Source organism: Stegodyphus dumicola, chromosome 3 (genome assembly GCF_044657685.1).
Source record: "Stegodyphus dumicola isolate Sdum_Otavi_A_Nest chromosome 3, ASM4465768v1".
Taxonomy (NCBI): Eukaryota; Metazoa; Arthropoda; class Arachnida; order Araneae; family Eresidae; genus Stegodyphus; species Stegodyphus dumicola.
Window position 1 is genome coordinate 234,575,720 of NC_140770.1, and position 18,031 is coordinate 234,593,750.

Genomic DNA, 18,031 nt, shown 5'->3' on the forward strand with positions numbered 1-18,031 from the left:
ACTCATGGGACACAATAACTGATAGTGATGTTTCCAATGCACTACGAACAGGCTACTTAGACGAGAAGTATTCATTTAACGATAGCTATATAGCAAGACATGAGACATTCGGACCAATGATTCAACAGGAAATGGATTTAGAAGAAAATCAAAATATAATTCAGAATGTTATTTATGACGATATTCCAGAAGAAGATGACATGACTGTAATTGAATAAATTTAAATTTCTGTATTCTGTGTAAAATAAATATTAAATAAAAATATATAAATATACTTTTATTTTTGCCCTCCCCCGAAAATAAGCCCTAGCGCATATTTTGGACCAAAAAAGAAAGTAAGACAGTGTCTTATTTTAGGAAAAAGACGGTAGCAGAAACTCAACTGAAGCCCACAGAAATAAAAGCAAAAGTAAAATAAAGATGAAATAAAAAGGATAATCGAGGTGAGTGATAAAATTTGTATATGAGCTTCTCGATTACAACGATGAATAAACTAAGCTTTTATTTAATGCCATTAAAGCTTTGCACAGTATTGTTCAAGAACATTAATGTTCTTGAACAATACAGCAGCAGTTGGAATAGTAGGAATGTAACAGTTGTTTTCACAAAAGACTATTGAAAATATATGCCGGGCCGGCTTTCTGCTATTCAAGATCCATTATCTTTCCTACCCCTAAATTTTGCCCTGGCATCTTCAGTATACAAATTTCATTATTTAATTTCATTCTAAAGATATTACATTGATACTTGTATTAAACATAACTTCTAATATTACACACTTTTAAATTATTTTTGTAACCTCTGCTTATAAACGTGTATTATTAGCAAAAATTCGTGTGGCTGATTATTGTCAGAGAAGCATTTTTCATCACTTCTTTCTTTCATTCCGTTGTTTGTCTTTTTCTATTTCGTTCAGCAATTACTCGTCGATATTTCGTCTTGTGTATGAACTTCTATCAAAATTTAAATCATTTTACATAAATGATCCATAATTTTCGTTTAGTGGCTAAAGGTTTTATATAAAATCACTTGAAAGTTCTTTTCGCTCGTCTTCAGAAATGCCTTTTTCGTCATCTTCCTGCACTTGTTGTTCGACTAAATTTTTAAGCTCGTTATTGGAAAGACTTTCACCAGTTGTACCTTTCAATAATTCTTCAATGTCCTGCGTATTTAGATCCAACCATGTTTCATTAGCTAGCTTGACATTTCCATTAACCTCAACAATGAATTAACTTGTGCCAACATCTTAGTTTAGCTCCGACCATACATTCTTCCATACTTTTTTCAAACATTTCTCGGTCACCTATCCCAGGAAAGACTGATGTCATCTACAATATTGAAGTTTTTTTTTTCAGAAATCTCTGATGAATTGTTTATGTTATCCATCTGTTTTATTAATCAGTTGTAGATATTTCCGCCGCAGATTATAAGCTTTAAAATTTGATATTACACTTTGCTTGATTGGTTGGATCAATGATGTTGAGTTTGGGCGGCATGAAAACCACTTCTACTGGAATGCATGCTGTTAAGTAGGATAATGCATTGTAAGTAGGTTAAATGCATTATCAGTCGAAGCTAAAGCTTTCGGTTCTAATTTTTTAAATTCTTAATAGCGGTTAACAGAAACACAAAAATGTTCCATAAACCAATTCTCGAAAATTTTTAAAGTGATTCAGGATTTTTTATTGGATTCCCAAATTACGGGTAATGACGATTTTTAAATTCCCTTCAATGCTCCTGGAGTTTTGAAATGATAAACAAGCAGTGGTTTTAATTTTTAAGTTTTCATTAGCATTAACATTCGGTAGAAGCATTCAACGATCTTTTGCAACTTTAAATTGTAAACCAACCAAGCAATACCTATATCGTGTGCGATTTCGGGGAATCCCAGTACTACCGCATAATACTGAAACAGCGTTAAACGGAGTCTTACTGTACAGTTATTATTATTTTTTTGAATAAATGTATTTATAGCTCTTTTATCATGCATAAATGACTACACATTTATTTAAAAGTTTCTAAAACCAAACTTTCTTTTCAGGGTACATATGTGAGTACCTTAAAACATGCCTTACAAAAAGTTACTTTCGGAAAAAAAAAAGACGCAAAAGTTACTTTCAGATTTTAAAATGACACTGTGCTGCGCTGCAACTGCGTTTCTCTATTTCGTTTCAGGTTAAAGTACAGCTCAAAGAGGTTTGCTTAACATGCAGCGACACAAACTTCAAAATTGAAAAGCTGTTTTTTGAAAATTACCATTCAGTAATCGCAACACAACGAGCTTATAAGGAAAATCAATGATGTCCAAGAAGCATCCACAAATCAAAAATCTGGTTCAAAGATTTCCACAGAGCAGAATCATGACATGCAGGAAAAACAAGAACCGCTTGATCTATGGAGAACATTGAAGCAGTAAGGCAAGTGTTGCTGAAAACCCAGAAACAAAGAATAGTGTCTCGTCGTGCCGATTTCAGTTGGCCACCGAAATCCCCCGATTTTTATATTTGGGGACAGCTTAACGAAAAAGTTTATCGCAATAAACTAGCGACATTGGGACAGTTAAAGAAGATGCATTAGTGAAGAAATCACTATCACGGCTACAGATACACATCAAATCAAGCAAAATGTGTTAGAAAGAGCCTGGCTCTGTAGAGCAAACTGTGAGCCCCATTTATCAGATATTATTTTTAAATGTTAATGAAAAAGTCCTAAACAAAATCATTTTTATTCTCAATTATATAAATTATGAGGAAACTAAATAGGAAAGTAAATTTTTCGCCAACCTGTATATTCTGCTTCTACACACTTCAGTTATGCTCAAATTGTATTTTGAAGAATTCTGTAAGTTTTATAGAACAGCATTGCATCAGATTTAATACTTAATAAGTAATTTGAAATACTTCACTGAAAAATCATATAAATGGCTAAGAACTACTGAGGGGTTACATGAAACAAACATTTAAAAGAGAAAGACACTTTTTTTCTATAATGTCAAATAATCTTGCATCTCCATAACAATACTTTTATGCACAAATTAACAGCCTTAAAGCACTATTTCAAATCATAATGCAAGCAAAGGCCCCTTTAGGGACATTACTTGCAATAAACAATGACCTAAGGTGTAATATTTCAAAATTGTTATATCCATAGGAACTCAAAGTTTATGGCATTCAGAGTAATTGTAAAGCTCATTTTAAGCATCAGGCTATTTAAAAACTTACATGAATTTTATTGAAATGTAAAACATTTTATTAGTCTAAAAATTTATAACAGGTTATAACAAGGAATATAAACAGAAAAATATGCAAACATTTTTAAACTAATTTGACAGCAGAACAAAACACACCTTTCACTAAAGCAATAATTTATGGTTTTATATTTTATTACATTTCTTTCAACATATCAAGACGCTTGCTTTGATTTTCACTCAAGTTCCTTTTTGTATCATTTAGATTTTATTACACATTCTTTAAAGTAAAAATTGAAATCACAAGATAGTTTCTAAGAAAATAATAAGGCAAACAAAATAAACTGAAAATAAAAAACAGTTAAAAAAATCCATACTCTGCATACAGTCCCACATTTCAGATAGTTTATGCAGATTACAAAGGAATATATTCTAAATATTCAGTATATTTCAATTCCATATTTACATAATATTAATAATTAAAATATTGCTACTTTGTAATAATTAGTCATTTAATAATTGTTTGCTCAATATATATTGTACTCTTGATTACCATATCAGATATAAATCACCAAATGTAAGTCATCTTAGTTACAATAAGAAAGGTTTTACAGAAAGCTCAACTTGAATATTTTTACTTCTGTTTTGATAGGATTACTAGGTAAGCAAGTTTTAATTTGTCTCCAAAAATTATAAATCCGCTACTTCCAAAGAGTCAGAACTTGTAAGCATATATTTGACAATGCACGACTTGCATTTTACTACCACACAAGTACTGATCTATTAAATAATGCATCCAATGTAGATAATACAGCATATAAGGATCTTGAATGAAGATACTGAGCTTGATTAACAATTAAATGATCATTATCAAAAATTTTAATGAAGCTTCTAAGTATCTTGAATGAAGCTAATCAGCTTGATTAACAATTGTCATTATCAACAATTTATATTATATGCTCATCTGGAAAATGTTAATAATTATTAATTAGTTTAGCAAATATTTAGAAGACATTAAATAATAGTTAAAAAAAAATCTTGAAAACCTTTTTCTTTCTTACATACCTATACTATATTAGACTATTAAAAATGCATTCAATTACAACTGATGCATTCATAAAAACTGATTTACAAGGAATGGATTTTTTTCTGCTGCAAAGCTAAGTATTGTCAATACAGTTATTTTTCAGCAACAAGAAAGCATTTAGCTAAAACAATCTATTATATTATGCATATTAAAATCTTTCTAATGAAAAGGATTCAGAGAACACTTTTAATATTATACCAAATTAATGTTTAAAATAAATCAATAACTAACAATATTCTCTACTTCAGTAAATCAGTGTTGGTGTCGACTCTAATTATCTCAAACGTTCTCCTACCTCTGTTACCATGACTGTAATCTTAACGGACTCTAAATTTTTAAATGTTTTCAAAACATTAGAACACTGTTGTGAATTCTGATGAATTTTAGATCTAAGCAAAGACGATAGTCGTCATTTGTGGACTTGTTTACAGAAATGGTAGAAAAACCTCAAGGTGGGTATTCATCGTTCCTTTAATTGAATATTTTGGAATAATAATAATAATAAACGATTTTAAAGTTTTACTTTGGTTTAAACTACTGAAAACATCTTACAGGAACACCTTCAAATTTTTAATATTCTCAAAGTCTAATTAAATATACTTGAAATTAAGATTTGTCCCAAAAGTCTTAGTTATATAACTTCAACCTACAATAAACAGATTTCAAGGTATTGTAAAGATTAAAAGCAAATGTTTGTGAAAGAAGAAGCAAAAATTTATTTCCCAAATTTTTGAATAATAAGCTCAACAACAGTAAGAAACTACTGAATACAAATAATAATCTATGTTCAACATTTCAAAATTGCACAGCTCTGAAAGTGATCAGTATAACATAAATAAACAGCTATACTGAATATCGCTTCTTTAAGATGGCTCCTCTACAGAAAAATAAAATTGTCAGGAATTGTGAGTGGCCATCTGAGACAGAATTCATAAGTACTGCCAATGACTTCCTTATATATAGGCAACATAATGGCAAGTATATGGGCAGGATACTGGATTTTTTTTCATATATGGACAACATGATGGCAAGAACATGAGCAAGATATTGGATTTTAAAGTTACTCTAATGAAAGGATATCTGAAAGCACTTTTATTGTTTCTCAAATTAACATTTAAAGCAATAGACAATACTTAAACAATAGCAACTCTTAAAAATAATCTTTCAAGAGTTGATATCAATGACTATTTACTGAAATAGACAATAACTTAAAATGTTGGTTTCCAAAAACATTATGAGTATACTTTTATTAAATTGTCTTATTTACAAATATCACATATTTTAACCATTATGCTGCACATGTTCAACAACATATGCAAATGCACTATCTGTTACATATTTCATATATTTGATGCACCTTATTTGCATTACTCAACAGATTACATGAAACTCAACTGACTAAGTATATTAAAATAATAATATTATTACAGTTAATGAATAACTGCACATAGTTATAGTGCAAACATTTTTTAAAAAAATAAACAGATTTATTTAACTGCTGCATTCACTTGAAGCATTACAGTTTTCTATAGAGATTAATAACTATGTAGAGACTGATTGAGGAACGGGTTGACTGCTGCATTCACTTGAAGCATTACAGTTTTCTATAGAGATTAATAACTATGTAGAGACTGATTGAGAAACGGGTTGATATCTAGACTTTTCTTATATCCACAGTTCAAACAGGCATTAGTCTGAACTTATACACAATAGGACTCTTTCTAATTCCCAGCCTAAGGTTCACCCAGCAAACACTCATGTATTTAAAAAAATACGAATTATATGGAAATCCTGATGGAAGAAATTATTTTACGATGTAGATATTTAAATATGTTACAGTATGGTTAATTTCACCAAAAGTATAATACAATAGCTCAAATTTAAAATAGCCTGTAAAGTCATCCAGCCTGTTTCTTCAACAACATGGTATTCTGAAATGTGAAAGTGCATTCACTCTAAATCTTAGCTTTAATTCATCAGAGAGCAGCAGCTTATGAATTAATCTTCTCTTAACATGAAACAAAAATGCTGTTTATCAATATTTTTTTTACTACATAAAATTAAACATTCTCTTTCTAATCCAACACTTATAACTATGAACGAATTTTTTAAAGAAAACACATACACATTTACCTTTAATATTAACTAGCATATATTTTCATAATGTGCACAGCATAAGATGTAATTACAATTTAATTTCATATTATTTATGCAGATTTTCTTCTATTATCCTCGGAGGGAAAAGGTACAGAGTTTCTGAGCTTGTATTATCATACTAACAAAAATATTACTGAAGGTAGAGTTTAAATACAATATTTTACATTTTATTCTTTTCCCCCTTCCCTTTAAGCCTTCCAATTTTATTCTAAGGATTATAGGAAGTAAAAGGATCACTTTACAATACAGGAAAGAAAACATGAGAATTTTATGTATGAAATGAAAAGTAGATGGTGAGCAGATTTCAAGAATAATGTACATGTAAGTATAATCACAATTAGCATATATCTTATATACATTCAATGACAATACAATGGATTAACATTCATTTAAGGATTTTTAAATTATTCAGAATTTATGCCCACATCCTGTATATACGGAATTTTCCCTCATTTTTTATGAAAGTAATAAGAGCTAAGCTTTATTCACACGAATTCAGGAAACATATTCATAATACACTGCACAGCAGAAATGGAAAATCCCAATGCTGAATGCAATTAGGGAAATAAATACTTCTCTTAATAATCAAACAAATAATATCTAAGTTTAAGAGCTGATTCATTATTTAAGCATTTTTTTAAAAGAAACTCAAATCCTATTCAGAAGTAATAAACTAAATAAATAAAATATTTATAAGGAAATATTCCTTTACAAGGAAAAAACATTAAACTGTTTATTAGCTACATAAAGGCTGATTATAAAAGAAATTTCCTCTTTATTAAAAAAATCTGAATTTAAGCACAAATATTCTTAACACATTAAACTTACTAATTTACAATTACTTTGGAAGCCCCTGCCTGGGAGAAAAAAAAAAAAAAAGAATTGAATATATTTAAATATGCAAGTTTTCATAAAATAACCACACAATTTCATAACAAATGATTACCATATACTGAATTTTTCATGTAAGTATAATTGACAAGCGCAGATAACTATTTTATCATTAAAATATTTTAAAATCACAGATCATCAAAATATTCTGGAGTTATATAATTTAATTTTAATTTTGTGGTTTTGGCTAAATGATCAACTATTGCAAAACATTGTATTATCAATTACATTACTTCAGATTTTCTTTTCTATCACAATATTTTTCTTCTAGTTTGGCTGACTCACTTACAAACTCACTAATTTGCTACAAATTTTATTATCAATACAGAAATAAAACATTTATTTATTCTCTGAAAACTACACTAGAAAAAAAAAAAAAAAGATGTATTCACAATTTTGTCCTGCTTAGTTAACTACTGAATCGTTGATCTTTCACAAGGCATAAAATTTATCTCTCTAGCTCAATAAATATGAACTTAAGGAAATAAGAAAATCCATAGCCTCAATTTACTCCAGTTTTCAATGAACAACTAGGCTAGATTTATTCTGAAGGTCTGCTCAATAAACATAGAATTTTCAAAACATTTTGAAATTTCTTATGTTTACTGCTTGGATATTCAAAGCACATATTTTACATTTTTTAATACTTCATTAAGATACATTAATGCCTTTTAAATCCAAGCTTTTCACAAAATTTCACATCTGAACTTACTTTTGTTATTAAAAAGAAATTATCTCACACCATTCATTGTTTCTATTTTGGTTTCCCTTTTTTTACAAATGAATGTGAATGAAATACATAAATATCATTATTTCAGTAATGATAAATAATACAAAACTTACTGTGAATAAAGAAGCTAATTAATTTATATGTACAGTAATACAAAGGGTAGATATTTACAGCCTGAGGTAATACCTGAAATCTGACATTTCTAAATCATTTCAGTTATATGCAGTAAATCAGATTTAAATGCAGAGTAAATAGTTAAATGATTCGACTGACTGCTTTTTAATATGGCTGATAATTCTGCTAAAATCCTTAATGAAAACATGGTAATAATCTATTAGTACAAACACTTATATGCATGACATTATAATATAAGAAAGATATTGTAAATGGAAGGATATTTTACTCATTATCTTAAAAAAAGGGGGGGGGGCAATTCATTTTCTCCAAATATATACAAATACATTAACACTCATAAAGAACTGATTTAAACGATATTTCAATTGCTAGTGCAATCAATTCAATTCTGACAATATGCTCAGCAGCTAATTGATTCATTCCCATAGTTTTCCTATAAAAGAACCACAATGATGAGAGTTCATTTCATAAATGATGAAACTATAAAAAATTATGATTTATTTCAAGGTATGCCTCCTCATTATGTCAGAAAATAAGATTACTACATAGTGTCTCAGGACATTAGCAACATCTGATGGCACAGGCATTCAGAGCACATGGTTTCATTGTAAGGTGAATAAAACATAACACTGAAAATTCTTATTACTTTCTTTTAAGTAATGTAAGAACCACAGAGGGTTTCAACATGCAAATAAAACACAGATAAAATCAAAGGTGAAAAAGTTATTTGCTTTATATAGAAAAAAATAATAAAGCATACATCTAAGTAATGGCATCTTATTGAAACAAAAATTTCTCTACATGTTTAACATAGTAGCATAAGCATCTTTAAAGAAATTTCTTCTCAAAAACTGGGAAAAGACAAATCTGCGAAAATCAAAAAAGTAAAGTGAGATGCAAGTTGACTTCATAAATATTTCCTATGAAAAAGACATTATGATTTAGTTCAAGATATGTTTTCTCATAACGTCAGAAAATCAGAAGTACAGGGTTTACCACATGATTTCTCAGGACACAGCAACATCTGATGGCAGGGGCATTCAGAGCACACGATTTCAGTATAAGCTGGATAAAACACTAGGATAAATAACTCTTATTATTTTTGTTTGTTTGAAAAGAAAAATCTGTGAAAATCTGTACAAAAAGTAAAACACTGTGATGCAGTAGGGCTTTCCATAAGGTAAGAAACAAATGGTCATATGGAAAGAAATCATACTGGCTTAAATAAGAGAGTTATTTTCACCTAAAATGCCATTCTGAAAAGACATATCTGTTTTATTTATACAACATTACACTTAAAAAATATATTATGATAATCTGTAAACTCTTTCCTCTTTATGTTAAAAAAAGCATTTATTTTATGCTGAAATAAAATTTTTAGACTATTTAATTATGTTTCTTGGGAAAAAAGATTTAACATGCTAAGCTAATATGTATATGAGGCCATCATTTTATAATGAAAATTTTTTTCCCTCGCTGAGATACGTTTTCAAAAATTTAGGGTCATCTTATATAGATATAAGATAATATAATCAATTAATCAATACTGTTTAGGAAATAAATTATATATATGTATATATAATTAACAAGCTAGGAAGTAATTACAATACTGAAAGACCAATTTGGTCTAAAAAAATTTTTGCGCAATATGTGGCAAAATTAAGGAAATGAGAAATTGTAGAGAGCTTGCCAAAAAGTTACCAGGAACTATGAGACTGTCTTATAAATAGCAAAATACAATGCATAATAGAATCACTTAGATCACCAAATAATTTTGCTTTCTACACTCTTTCTCCTGAGTAAAACATTTAAAAGAATAGTGGCTTATTAAAAAGAAACTAATTATAGGGGGAAAAACCCTTCTGCTAAATGTAATGTCAAGAATGTATAAATATACCGGTATCAAGCATGATACCTTGAAGTTTCTTAATCAACACCTGTATATGAAAGAAAGTGTTTAAACAACTGATTATGTGAAAATTATGCATAAACATGCCACTATAGCATGTCATAATAATGTTTGCTTAGTTTAATTTTCAGACAAATTTATTTATTACTTGATAATCAAAAAATTAAGCCAGCATTTTACAAATAGTTAAAATTACCCTCTCTTTTGGAGTTTCTTAGAGACAGTCACTTGGATGGAATAGATTCATCCCACCTTTTGTAAAACATTTGCATATATGAATACTAAATTGAAATACAATGTTTAGCAACAATATTACTAAAAAAAAAAAAAAAAAAAAAAAAAAAAAACTAATACATGTTTGGTACTGATACCAGAAAATGCCAATAAAAACAAAATACATACTGAATAAATGCATACACTAAGGTATTACATATGTGCATTCATAACCCTGCCAATAAACTTCAATTAAAATTTACTGCAATATGTAAGTAAGATGGTAGACTTTTCATAAAAGAACCTAGAAACATACACTATAAACAGTTTATCACTGATGAATGCAAAATTTTCTTTAACAGGCAAACAGAACAGAAGTAGAGACGTTTGTTAAATATAAGGTGGAGAGTCAATAGGCAGTTTTCATGATAATGTTATAATAGAATGAGGCAGAAATATACATTATTTGTACTAGAAAGAAGGTATACAGCAATTTACTGAGCCACACTCACATTTTGAAAATTATGGTAAAAAGTGATTTTTATTATAATTAAAAAAATTTTACAATCATACATAAAAATTCTGCATTAAGCACTGCAACATACTATCAATTTGGCAATTTTCATATACAATATTTAAGCTCGTGGTATAATATATGGCCAGATAGCATAAACTTTAAATTTGATGCAAATAATCAGAAATATGTCTGGGATTGTTAATTTGAGAGATCCAGACTATAAAACCAAATGCTGAGGTAGCACTGCTTGAAAAATATTCTTTGCTTGAAGAATTAAACTTTAAAGTCTGCGATGCAACACCATCCTTTTCAAACCAAAGATTATTATCAGGTAATTCACGACTTTATATTATATTATGCAAAACTGCAAGTTGGCCATCTTTCTGATTTAAGATCTCAATAAATTACAAGACATCCTCTTCCTGGTGAGAATTTCTGCCTCAGACCCTTCTGATATTGCCAAGGCAACCACCAGATCCTTGCACCTTATCCCAGTTGATGTCATAAAAAAAGCTAACAATATGTTAAGAATCAAATAGAAGTTATTTAATACAAAAACTGCCATTAGGAATAACATATTCCTAAACCATAAAAACATAAATAAATTAATACATGAGTCAAAATATATGATACGGCTGTATATACATTTAAGCATTATCTGAATACAAATTGGCATAATGAATTCTGAACACTGTAAATTAAATACAAGTTAATAACAAATTTCACTTTTACAAACTAGCTGCTCAGAACAAAGAGAACTACATAAAAACTTTACAGTTATATTACTGAGAATAAACTATCAACAGCTATTTCCCCCCTTGTATAAGATACAGAATAATTTAATTGGAATGCCTTCATAGAATAAACTTCAATTACATGTGTAATATGACATTTAGAACAAAATACTCAAATAAATTTAAATGTTGTATAGTTATGTAGACAACAGTTTTTCTTTTCCATAAATACACTATGCATCTGCATTCATTTCAGCAGAAATTTACCTAGCAGGTAATATCAATAGTGGTTTTACATAAGTTAGAGAACACGCAAAGACCACAGTTAATTTTTTTTATGTTAATTACCTTAATCATGTTGAACACAGCAATTATGTAAATAAATGAAATAGAATATGACTGTACATTAAAAAAGGGTGGATACAATGCATAATAATAAATATGTTGTTTTAAGCTTAAAAAAAAAACAGGCAAAAGAATTACATAAATTATTTTTTAATAATTTTCATACCTTATAATAATATATATCTACAAATAATAGTATTTATATTAAAAACTAAAAATTTATAATCAGAAAATATTGAAACAAGCATATTCAAAGAATAATTTGCAAAAAATATCTTTATGGCAGAATTTTTAAAATGATATATATATATATATATATTTAAAAATAATCAGCAATATTTTAAACATTTTAAAAATAGTGACCTATTAACACTTTTAAAATCAAAATTCTAAAATAAATACCTACTGATCAAAATAATATTGATGCTATTTTTTCCTTAAATTGATTTTAAAACAATATATAGAAACAAATACATTTGTTAAACTTCTACAGTATGTCTTAATAACACAGTATGTAATTAAATTTATCACAGAAAAAAGAATAATTTAACACTCTTCAAATGTCTAGATCTACAAGCCATAAAGAAGTTTATTTACTTTTGGCATGGAATGACACAGGTATATTTTACCTCCTACATTTAAGTTTCAATTCATATAGGTATATGATACATGACTAGCTTTGAGAGCATCTTAACCATATTTTGTAATAAAATATTTTAAACATATAAGAATTGTTCAATACCTATAATGATGATATATATAAGTTCCTTTCATTTCTCATCAGATCACTTATATAACTTTCGAATAAAATATTTCTCTCTTTTCAATACAATTCTTTTTTTCCCATAAAGATTATTATGAAATTCAGAAGTACCACTCCACTGTCCACACCAACATCTTCACCTAATTTGTTTATATAACAAATCAGGGCAACACCAAGTCATAAGAATCTGGCATTATAAGGAAAAATCACATTAGAATATTTAAAAATAAATAAATCTGCAAATAAATTTTAATATAAGGGTGAACAACAAAATTATTTTACTATATGCATCTAGGATTGCAATATATAAATGAATTTTATAAAATTTCAAAGTATGGGCTTTTCCTCTCTATAATAAATTTTTGTCATACTTATGTAGTGGCGCTAATAAAAAGTTTAAATTTACTAAGCAATATTGTACACTCTGTTGCAGAAAAATATATGCACCCAGAAAGGAATGAACCATGACTATGAAACTCGGCAGTAGTATAGTGCTCTAGTGGATAAACAAATGATCAAAAACTGCCCCCCCCCCAAAAAAAAATTATTTAAGAGTAGCAATATAAAAAAAAAATATGAAAATCAGTAGGTGGTAAAGCTACCCCTAGCGGCTATACAGGCTGATACTTGGATGGGCATGAAGTCTATTCATTTGCCAACATCCCTCAAATGCAGCAACTGGTCAGCTAGTTGGGACGCATTTGTAAACAGCTGAATTTGACTTCCCAAAATGTCTCAAACATCTTCAACAGGTGTGAAGACCTAGCGGGCGAGTTGCAAACATTAACATGTCGAAGACACTGCTGAGAAAGTCACACTATATGTGGTCGAGCGTCTTCCTGGAAAACAAAACGTGGATGACCTGCCTAGTGTAGGCAATCGGATGCAAAATGTCATTAACTTACTTATGAGCAGTCAGAGTACCTCACAGCAATCTGGTGAATGGCTGTCCTAGCTGACTGTTCCTCAGACTGTCATACCCTATGTTTTGGGTGTCTGCTGATCAGTAAAAAATGGTACATTGGACTGCTCACCTCTCTATCTCCAGACACATATGTGGCAGTTACCAGCAATGAGAGAAAAGTGTGATTTGTCTTTGAAGATAATGTTTCTACAATCAGACACCTTGAGCGAGAATGGCACCATGCAAGATAACAATGCTTATGGTAAAGTATCAATGGCAAGCATCTTAATATAGTATACTGAGAGCTAAGCCCAGCATCACTTAGTCTTCTGCGAATTGTGTCCCTGCGAGTTGGTAAATGGCGTTGAATCGACAATAGCGTAACTGTTGGTGTAGATGTGGCAATATGTCACTTTACATAAGCAGCTTAAATATTTGAAAGGCGAAAAAAACTAAAAAACAAAATATGAATTTTGTTCCAGAGATTCTTTGATTTTAGTATAAGCTGTTGAATATATATTGCCATCTAGATATTGACATTCCAGTTCTTGCTTAAATAACCACAGACGTCAATACATAAGTTGAAAATTTTACACAAATCAATGAATACCTCAAGGATATGGTGAAAAAGGTAAGAGATGTCCTCCAAAATTTGAACATCTCTTAACTCTAGTTTTGCTAGGTACCATTATAATTGGAAAAACTCTTTTCACCATGATAAAACTATAGAAAGAGAAAAGTTCTTCCAAGTTTCCCTACTGCACCCACTCCATTTTTTTATCAATATGGGCGAGCATTTTCCTTCTCGGAAATGTAGAAGAGTTCCTGTCTTCTAAACTATTCTCTGACTTTAAAAGGGTTACTTCAAGCATAGACTCCACTGGCAGCAGCCTAAAGCACTCGTTAAGTTGGCCATAGCAAACCACAACTACATAAAGGTATATTTTGTTTTAAAATATTAATACAGTTAAACCCGCTTTAACGTAGAAGACTTTTAATCCCATCTAGTTTCCCTTACAATTTAATGTTATTTTATACTGTTAAAACCAACTTCCAAGAGCATGAAAATTGAATATAACAAATAAAATGGATATCTGTGGATGAAACCTTAAGAATTTCTGGAAGTTTTAATAAAAAAAATTCAAACCAATAAAATCATCCATCAAGGATCTATATTCCATTCGAAGGAAAAAAAAGTAACATAAGGGTGCTTATCTTTACCACAACTTTTTCTTTATGTTCTAAACAAAGACTATACAAGATAGGTGTGACAATTAACACTAGGAGAATGAAGATCCATCCATAAGCACATCTTAGGATATTATGTAGTGTACATGACCACTACACCAAAATTCATAAACAGGTTCTAATTCTATCCGAATTCTTTGACTAAGCTGTGACAGAACTCTATTCAAGGTTGATGCTATGATGGAAATTTTGATATTTTCGCTATTCAAAGAATGAAGAAGGGACTTTTAAGAGCTTGTTGTTTTCTTTTTCTTTTTTAGGGAATGAAAGGTTTTGATCCTTATTGATTCATTTTATTTGAATATAAATGCTTTCCAAATTCTATCCTCTGAATAGGGATTTTGATTTTTTAGGTCTTTTGCAAGATAAAAGATATATTTTTATAATGGCTATAGAATCTTAATGTTGTAACCATATATATCTTGTGGGAAATGACTGTATTCTCTCTGGAAATTGGAGGGGACAGCAAGTGTCGAATTATATCCTTTTTCATATTTCTTAAAAGTGCAAACTATTATATATTCTTCAACCAAACACACTCTGTTTCTCCTGTCATAAATTCATCCACATGACAAGCTCACTCCAAATCTGAAGCTTCCACATTGAAGGTATGGTAAATATTATTCGAAAAAATGTAAAATGGATGCAGACAATCGACATCTGTCAGAAACACAGTTTATAAGCAAATCTACAACTGGTATCATTATGAAAAAGTCAAAACTTTAAAATTTATGTTTACGGAAAAGATTTTGATACGAGGAAAAAAACCTGAGAAAGATGGAGAATATGAATGTTAAAAAAGCACTTTAAAATGCTTCACCATTCAAAGAAGCTGTAATCAGTCAGTATGTAGACAAATCTTTAAGTCAAAAGTCAATGAATTTGCTAAACATTTTGAAGAGACTGGAAAAGAACAGAAAACATATTAAATAACAGCATGTAATAATAATTTCAATTAAATTTTATAATTTTTTTTAGGATTATATTTATTATTTTCTTCTTTGGGTAAATAGGATAATGTACTGATCACCTAGAGTGCTCAAAATGCTGCAGCCCAGCTTGGCTTTAAACTAATTCATGATGAAAATAGAATGCCTGCTTTCCAACCTTGAAGTATGAAAAGTTTCCCCTCCCTGCTTTATAGTAGTACTGTTTTCAAAAGAATGCCATATTGGCTTATAGTGTTTATATACTGTTTATAATAGGATTTTGTTGTAAAATATATTAATATTTAATTATTGATGAAAAATTTAGAACTGAATTTACACAAACACTTCTTAAAGTTCTACAAATGTCTACAGCTGGTTAATTCATATTAAATAAAATTTAATAAGAAATTTTACGTTGAAATACATTAGGGGTGTAGGGGGAGAATGAAATTCGTACAACTTATGTTTCATGCTGTCAGTAAAAATTTCATTCACTGCTCAAAAACAATCAATAAAAGCTAAAAATAAAAAATTGGCAGAGATGGCAGCTATGCATTGTCATTTATTGCATATAATTTTAGCATATATTTTTACCTTGCACACACTCTTAAGCCTCTTTGATTACGTAAAAACCAGGAGTAGTCAGAAAGTTTTCATACTGTGCTGCGACATCATTTCAAAGGAACTCCAAACTGAATTTAATTTATTTTATAATGCTTGGTTCAGGTTATTGAACTATTTATAATTCAGTTCTAATGTAAAACATATTAGCAATTTCATCAGAGAGTCTAAATTTCAAGTTCCACTGTTAATTTCATTTTCAAAATTTTCTTACACTTTTATATCGAGAAAAACCTGAGCAGTGAAGGAAAGCTTTATGTAATAAAGTACTTTTAAATATGATGAAAATTAAATTAATCATTAATGTACATAATATTTGAGGGTATAAACTTAGTAATGAATTGTATACTTACATAAAACAAAATGGAATACAAATATTAATTGATTAAACAAACATGCAATTCAATATGACAAAAATAAATAAAATGTAAAAAAGGTAACAAGAAATAAATATAGTTAAGATGAAATAAAATTCAATAAAAAATATTATACTGAAAATGACTAGAGATGGGGGCTGAAAATCACTGCAATGGCAAGAATACGGGGAATAATATTTTCTGTTGATTCTCTACACATAAAACTCGAAATATAACCTCAAAATATGACTTGAAATAATTTCTCCTAAAATAATGATGTTATTCCTATTATTAGTATTTATTTTATAACTTTTGAAAAGAAGTATTTTTCTGTGAAATATTGAAAATTTGCTAAATAAATGTACACCCTTAAATGGAGACTGCTGAGGAATTAAATAAATTGTTTAAAGAAAAATAAGACATTTACCTTACTTATCAAACAATGGATTTATTATTCTGTATTAGGTAGTGATGTTAAATGTGATAAAAAGAAAAAATATAGAAGAAAAAGTTATTTTTAATATTTTCTTTAATTTTGTATAATTATAGGAAAAGGTTTTGTTTTTGTCTTGTAGGTCTTGCACCTAAGGGCCCATAATGCATTATAGTAAAATTGAAAAGTTTTCATAATCTGAAAACAGTTCTCATACAGTTAATAAATTTAGTAATAACCTGTCAAAAATAAAATTGATCAAATTGCTTTCTATTAAATCAGTAACTCTATTACAAATATATGTACAAGCATGCTATAAAATGTAATATTATTAAAGCGATAATGTGTTAACATTACAAAATCATTCACATACTCATAATTATTAAATATCAGCCACTGCTTTTATTTTTAAGCACCGCCAAATTTGATTTTGAAGTTAGAGATTCAGCATGCACTAAGAGAATTTCATTGCTTTTTACATTTTGCTATCATTTCCACCATTTTGCCGATGTCACCATTTTTCTTAAGCTTTACTAGGATACTAAATTAAGTTTTTTAAGCCAGATTTTATGTTGCACATGGGGAGCAGACATGTCCTTCTTTTGCCATAATTCTGCCGGTTCTGCATTAAACGAGATAGAATGAAGATGTTTGTTCTTCCTTCACATTTCTTACGATTTTTAAGGGTACAAATCTTGATTTGGGGATCAAATTTAAAGTTCTACTTGTTCGCTGTTGACTGAATAATTTTTATCTTTTGCTGGAATCCTTTATAGACACTACTTATTACATAAGTGATTTCACATTCTTATCTATAAAATTTTTTAGTGAAATTATTTTTTCAATAAAGAAATTAAGAATGAGTTCTTTCA

The 18,031-nt window shown here is 29.0% G+C and overlaps 1 protein-coding gene across 2 annotated transcripts in view; it reads right to left on the reverse strand.

Annotated features, from left to right (window-relative positions):
- Nucleotides 1-3,226: 3,226 nt before the first annotated feature.
- LOC118189739 (RING finger protein 11-like) overlaps nt 3,227-18,031 on the reverse strand; it is a 43,854-nt gene continuing 29,049 nt past the window's right edge. For both annotated transcript variants that reach the window (XM_035360402.2, XM_085813924.1), the window contains exon 5: nt 3,227-12,855. The gene's annotated coding sequence lies outside the window, so the exon portion shown is untranslated. The remainder of the gene's footprint in view (nt 12,856-18,031) is intronic.